Source organism: Dipodomys spectabilis, unplaced genomic scaffold (assembly GCF_019054845.1).
Source record: "Dipodomys spectabilis isolate Male_0828 unplaced genomic scaffold, ASM1905484v1 ptg000905l, whole genome shotgun sequence".
NCBI lineage: Eukaryota > Metazoa > Chordata > Mammalia > Rodentia > Heteromyidae > Dipodomys > Dipodomys spectabilis.
This window is the reverse complement of record NW_024871582.1, coordinates 1-7,500: the sequence shown is the minus strand read 5'-3', so window position 1 is coordinate 7,500 and position 7,500 is coordinate 1.

Below are 7,500 nucleotides of genomic sequence, written 5' to 3'. Positions count from 1 at the left end.
GTCCTCATGGACATCCTTCTTTCCCAAGGAAAAGGGGCCTCGGCTCGGGGAGAGAGTCAATTCCTGAGGCCAGACAATCCATAGGAGGAACTTTCTGCCACAGTGTGGTGTGGTGTGGTGTGGTGTGGTGTGGTGTGGTGTGGTGTGGTGTGGTGTGGTGTGGTGTGGTGTGGTGTGGTGTGGCAGCTCAGATATCACAAGGACTGCCATCTCGTGTGCAGGATACCCGGGGAGGGGAACTGCGGGGTGGGGGTGAGCAGAGGCATTTTCTCCTTCCGGAAACCAGATGATGATTGAATAAAATTAGCCATCCATCCTTGAGACATTCTCAAGGAGGTGGGCTGGGAATGTGTCTGGGTTGGTAGACAGCTTCCCCTAAAAACTCGGGCCTAAATGGCGGCGGCGGCATCCATCTTGTTCACAGACCGAGTGTCCACGTTGAAAATGAGAGTCTCTTCTGGGACGCTGGTTCCTGCTCCCTCCTTCCTTCTTCCAAGGAAGAAGTTGCCGCTGGCGGGTGGGTTCCAGGCTGGCAAGCAGAGTAAGCAGAGCCCCGCTGGAGTCCACAAGGAAAAGCAAGACCGAGGGGAGGCGGGGAGGCGGGGAGGCGGGGAGGGGGGACACAGAGACAGACAGGAGACAGAGAGGCAGAGAGAAAGAGACAGAGACAGAGAGAGACAGAGACCCAGCGACCGACGGAAAGACACACAGGGGAAGAGATGGAGGGGGAGCGAGAGATCCACAAGTCCAACTAGGTCCCCTGAACGAATCATCGACAGACAGACAGACACACTGACAGACAGACAGACAGACGGACACACACACACACACACACACACACACACACACACACACACACACAGAGGCAGACAAGAGGGAGATGGAGAGATGGAGGGGGAGCGAGAGATCCACAAATCTAACTACACCAACTGAATAATCAGACAGACAGACAGACAGACAGACACACACACACACACACACACACACACACACACACACACACACACACACACACACACACACACACACCGACACACAGGCAGACAGAGGGAGAGATGGGGAGTATAACTAGATCACCTGAATCAACAAACAGGAACAGGCACACATGCCCCCACCACACACACACACACACACACACACAGAGGCAAAGACAAGAGACCGACACACAGACAGGCAGAGAGGGGGAGACATGGAGGGGGAGCCCTAGAGACCCATCAGTGTGACTGACTAGATCACCTGAATAAATTTATTCCTTCCCTGCCCTGCCCTCATGTATGAAGGTAGACGATTGGTATGGAGTTCTTCTTGTCACCAAACACAGGTGAGGGCTAGTGACTTTTTACCCTTCCATGTAGGGACTCTTCCCTTAGGACCCTTGATTTTGATCATTGAATGAGAATTTCTGGAGGAGTCACTCTGGTGGAGTTTTATGGAGTAAGCAATCAGGCAACCAGACAACCATACAACCCGACCACAAAAAAAAAAAAAAAAAAAAAGCAGACACAGACAGACAGACAGACAGACAGAGAGACCCACACAGCTCCTGACTTCATGGGTGTTTTCAGGGTTAAAGTGGGGGGTCGGGGGGAATGTGGCAACTGAATTATGCACAGATAGTTGTTTTATCTTTGCTCCAATCTCAACTCTAGATGTTTGGGGTATTTCTTTACAGATAAGATAAACAGATCATTAACGCTTGTTTTCTTTCTTTCTTTCTTTCTTTCTTTCTTTCTTTCTTTCTTTCTTTCTTTCTTTCTTTGTGTGCCCCCCCTCTCCTTTTTCTCTTTTTTATGGGGGGGGGAGGTGGGCAATCCTGGGACTCGAAGTCAAGGCACTGTCACTCAGCGACTCAGCTTTTTTGGCTCAATTCTAGCAGTCTATCACTTGAACCAGAGCTCCACTTTTGGCTTTATCTGTCTATGTACTATGTACGTGGCGTGTGTGTGTGTGTGTGTGTGTGTGTGTGTGTGTGTGTGTGTGTGTGTGTGTAATATATATTATATATATTCATTTTATACATAGACGTATATATGTATAAACACACATCTATTCGTTTATTTATACACATGTGTATATATACGTGCACATATATATTTATACACATATGTGTATATATACATGCACACATATATTTATACACATACATATATACTGTGATACGCACGCACACACACACACACACACACACACACACACACACACACACACACATTGCCTTATTATTTTCATGATTTTTGTTTTTTTTTTGGTTTTGTTTTGTTTTTTGGTTTGGTTTTTCCCGGGACGTGGGGCTTGAACCCTGGCTGGCCCTGGACACTGTCCCCCAACTCTTCAGCTCAAGCCTAGGGCGCTACTACTTGAGCCACAGTACCACTTCCGGTTTTCTGAGTGGCTTATTGGAGATAAGAGTCTCACGGTCTTTCGTGCCCAGGCTGGCTTTGAACCGAGATCCTCAGATCTCAGCTTCCGGAGCAGCTAGGATTACAGGCGCGAGCCACCAGCGCCCAGCTATTTTCATGTTTTTGTGTGTGTGTGTGTGTCGGGTGTGAGGCTTGAACTCTGGGGCTGGGTGCTGTCTCTCTCTCTCTCTCTCTCTCTCTCTCTCTCTCTCTCTCTCTCTCTGTGTGTGTGTGCTCTTCACCTTCCCAGCCCTCCCCCACTTGTTTTGCCAGTCTAGGGGCTGGCAAAAGAAGAAGAAAGAGAGATTGAGTAAAATTAGCCATCCATCCTTCAGCCATCCTCCTTGAGACATTCTCAATGAAGTGGGCTGGGAATGTGTCTGGGTGGTAGACAGCTTCCCTAAAAACTCGGGCCTAAATGGCAGCAGCGGCATCCATCTTGTTTACAGACCGAGTGTCCACGAGCTCATGTGGGCTTTCATGTTCTCCGTGGGTTGACACGGCCGGCCGGCGGGCGGGCGAGCGGATGAGCGAGCGGGGTGGGGTGTGCGATTCATTGGAGATAAGACACCGGTTCCTGCTCCCTCCTTCCTTCAGGGACACCAAGGAAGAAGTTGCCGCTGGCGGGTGGGTTCCAGGCTGGCAAGCAGAGTAAGCAGAGCCCCGCTGGGACTGAAATACATTTCTTCCTGGAGTCCACAACGAAAAGCAAGCGGGGGGGGGGGGGGGGGCGGAGGGGAGAGGACAGAGAGACAGAGAGGAGAGACAGACAGAGACAGAGACAAAGAGGGACAGACACACAGACAGAGACAGAGACCCAGAGACCGACAGAAAGACACACAGGGAAAGAGCCGCAGGGGGAACGAGAGATCCACAAGTCCAACTAGATTCCCCTGAATCAACAAACAGACGGATGGACGGACGGACACACACACACACACACCACACACACACACACACACACACACACACACACACACACGGAGACGGACACACGCGGAGAGAGACAGACAGAGGGACACATGGAGGGGGAGCCCTAGAGACCCATTAGTGTGACTGACTAGATCACCTGAATAAATTATTCCTTCCCTGCCCTGCCCTCATGTATTGAGGTAGACTATTGGTATGGAGTTCTTCTTGTCACCAAACACAGGTGAGGGCTAGTGACTTTTTACCCTTCCATGTACGGACTCTTCCCTTAGGACTCTTGATCTTGATTTCGATCATTGAATAAGAATTTCTGGAGGAATCAGAAAGAATGACATTTCCCCATTTGTTAGGAAATGGAAAGGCTTGGAAAAAATTATATTAAGTGAAGTAAGCCAGGCCCAAAGAAACATAGGTCCCATGGTTTCCCTTATTTGCAATATCTAGTATATGTATGAGTCAAGTGGAAAAGGTCAGATAATGTGATGTTAGGAAAACGAACCCTTGAATATGTATTTTAATGGTTTTTTTTTCATGCACGTGTTTCTAACGCATTTATAGGATTGTTTCTTTGTTGCTTTGTATGTCCCCCCCCCCCCCCACAGTGTAACCCCCGCTTTCACTATATTTGATGTCAGTATAACTTATGGGGGAGATGGGGACAAACAAGTCGTTTAAGGATTCAGGTGGACCTGTTGCAACAATGAGAAGTACAAAATGTCGTGTGAAAAAGGAGCTTTACGGTGGGGGGGCGGGGAAGGGGGAAGGATTGGGTTGGGGGGAGGGGGGTGGCTGGGAAGGGAGATGAAGTGTAAACAAAGGAGGAGGCTGCAATGCTTGGTAGGAAATGTGTGCATTATCCTGCCCATGTAGTTGTAACCCCTCTGTACAGTATGTTCTCAAATAAAATAAAATAAAATTAAAAAAAAAAAAAAGAATTTATGGAGTAAGCAAGCAGGCAACCAGGCAACCAGACAACCAGTCCAAAAAAAAAAAAAGGCAGACACAGTCAGACAGACAGAGAGACCCACACAGCTCCTTGACTTCATGGGTGTTTTCAAGGTTAAAGCGGGGGGGGGGGGGGGGGGGGGCGGGGGAATGTGGCAGCTGAGTTATGCACAGATAGTTAGTTGTTTTATCTTTGCCCCAACCTGAATTTCTAGATGTTTGGGGCATTTCTTTACAGGTAAGAGAAAGAGGTCACTGACTCTTCCTTCCTTCCTTCCTTTTTTCTTTCCTTTCTTTCTTTTTTCCCCCACCATCTCTCTCTCTCTCTCTCTCTCTCTCTCTCTCTCTCTCTCTCTCTCTCTCTCTCTCTCCTTTTTCTCTATTTTTTTGGAGGGGTGGGCAATCCTGGGTCTTGAAGTCAGGGCCTGAGTACTGTCACTCAGACACTCAGCTTTTTCGGCTCAAGTCTAGCACTGTACCATTTGAGCCACAGCGCTACTTATGTCTATGTACGTGATATCTATCTATCTATCTATCTATCTATCTATCTATCTATCTATCTATCTATCTATCTATCTATCTATCTATCTATCTATTGATATAGATATACATCTACATATATCTATATATATCTATGTGTGTGTGCGTGCGTGTGTGTGCGTGAGTATGCGTGTATGTATATATCTATACATATATATGTGTTTATATGCATATACATATATAAACACATTCATTTATTTATACATATACGTATATACGTATAAGCACACATATGTTCATTTATTTATACATATATATACATACACACACACACATATATATATATATACTTATACATAGTGTGATACACACATATAAATATACGTATATCCACTTATTATTTACGTGCTTTTTTTTTTTTTTTTTGTCGGCCTTGGGGCTTGAACTCTGGGCCTGGGCGCTGTCCCTCAGCTCTTCAGCTCAAGGCGAGCGCTCTACCACTTGAGCTACAGCACCACTTCCGGTTTTCTGGTGGTTTATTGGAGATCGGAGTCTATAGGTCTCTCCTGCCCGGGCTGGCTTTGAACCGCGATCCTCAGATCTCAGCCTCCTGAGTAGCTAGGATTACAGGCGTGAGCCACCAGCGGCCCGGCTTATTTACATGCTTTTTGGTTGTTGTTTTTTTTATCTCCCCCCTCCCCCGCCCAGACGTGGGGCCTTGGGAAGGGATCTGCAGGGGGGGGGTGTGCAGAGGCATTTTCTCCTTCGGGAAACCAGGTGATGATTTAGTAAAATTAGCCATCCATCCTTGAGACATTCTCAAGGAAGTGGACTGGGAATGTGGGTGGTAGACAGCTTCCCTAAAAACTCGGGTCTAAATGGCAGCAGAGATGGCGGCATCCATCTTGTTTACAGACCGAGTCTCCATGTTCAACATGAGACTCCTCTAAACTGAGTCTTTGCATGTTCTTGAGCTCATGTGTGGCTTTCATATTCTGTGTGGGTTGACACGGGCGGGCGGGTGGCCAGGCGGGTGATTCATTGGAGATAAGAGTCTCTTTTGGGGCACCGGTTCCTGCTCCCTCCTTCCTTCGGGGACACCAAGGAAGAAGTTGCCTCTGGCGGGTTCCAGGCTGGCAAGCTGAGTAAGCAGAGGCCACTGGGCCTGAAATACAGTTCTGCCTTGAGTCCACAAAGAAAAGCAAGGGGTGGGGGAGGGGAGAGGACAGAGACACAGGAGAGACAGACAGAGAGGAGAGACAGAGACGGAGAGAGAGAGACAGAGACCCAGAGACCGATGGAAAGACACACAGAGTAAGAGATGGAAGGGGGAGCGAGAGATCCACAAGTCCAACTAGATCTGAGATACACACACACACACACACACACACACACACACACACACACACACACACACACACACAGAGGCAGACAGACGGAGACATGGAGGGGGAGCCCTAGAGACCCATCAGTGTGACTGACTAGATCACCTGAATAAATTTATTCCTTCCCTGCCCTGTCCTCATGTATTAAGGTAGACGGTTGGTATGGAGTTCTTCTTGTCACCAAACACAGGTGAGGGCTAGTGACTTTTTACCCTTCCATGTACGGACTCTTCCCTTAGGACTCTTGATCTTGATTTCGATCATTGAATAAGAATTTCTGGAGGAGTCACTCTGGTGGAGTTTTTATGGAGTAAGTAAGCAAGCAGGCAAGCAGACAACCAGACCCCCCAAAAAGGCACAGACAGACAGACAGACAGACAGACAAGGACATACTCTAATACAGTGTGGGTGCTCTTGAAGGGAGAGAGACCTACACAGCTCCTTGACTTCATGGGTGTTTTCAGGGTTAAACAGGCGGGGGGGGGGGGGGGGAGGGATGTGGCAGCTGAGTTATGTACAGATAGTTAGTTGTTTTATCTTTGCCCCAACCTGAATTTCTAGATGTTTGGGGCATTTCTCTACAGGTAAGAAAAACAGGTCATTGACCATTCCTTCCTTCCTTCCTTCCTTCCTTCCTTCCTTCCTTCCTTCCTTCCTTCCTTCCTTCCTTCCTTCCTTCCTTCCTTCGTTTTTTACTTTCTCTCTTCCCCCCACCCTCTCTCTCTCTCTCTCTCTCTCTCTCTCCTTTTTCTTTATTTTTTTTTGGGGGGGTGGGCAATACTGAGACTTGAAGTCAGGGCCTCAGCACTGTCACTCAACTTCTTTTGCTCAAGTCTAGCACTGTATCACTTGAACCACATCACCACTTCTGGCTTTCTCTCTCTCTCTACACAGACACACACACAGACACACACACACACACAGACACAGACACACACACACACACACACATGCATATACATACATATACCAATATATATTTATACACACACATACATATATATATATATATGCTTACATATAGTGTGATACACACATATATATTTATTATTTTCAGTTTTTTTGTTGTCGGGCGTGAGGCTTGAACTCTGGGTCTGGGTGCTGTCTCTCTGCTCTTCATCTGAAGGCTCACAACTGTTCTGCCACTTGAGCCACAGTGTGCCACTGATCCCCTTTTCTGTTTATATAGTGCTGAGGAATCAAACCCAGGGCCTCATGCTTGCAAGGCGAGCGAGCACTCTACCACTAAGCCACCTTCCTAGCTCTCCCCCCTTTTTTGGCCAGTCAAGCATGGAAGGCTCCTGCATATTGTTTGTATGGACATACTCACAGCTGAATAACTGAGTTGTTTTGCTTAATAA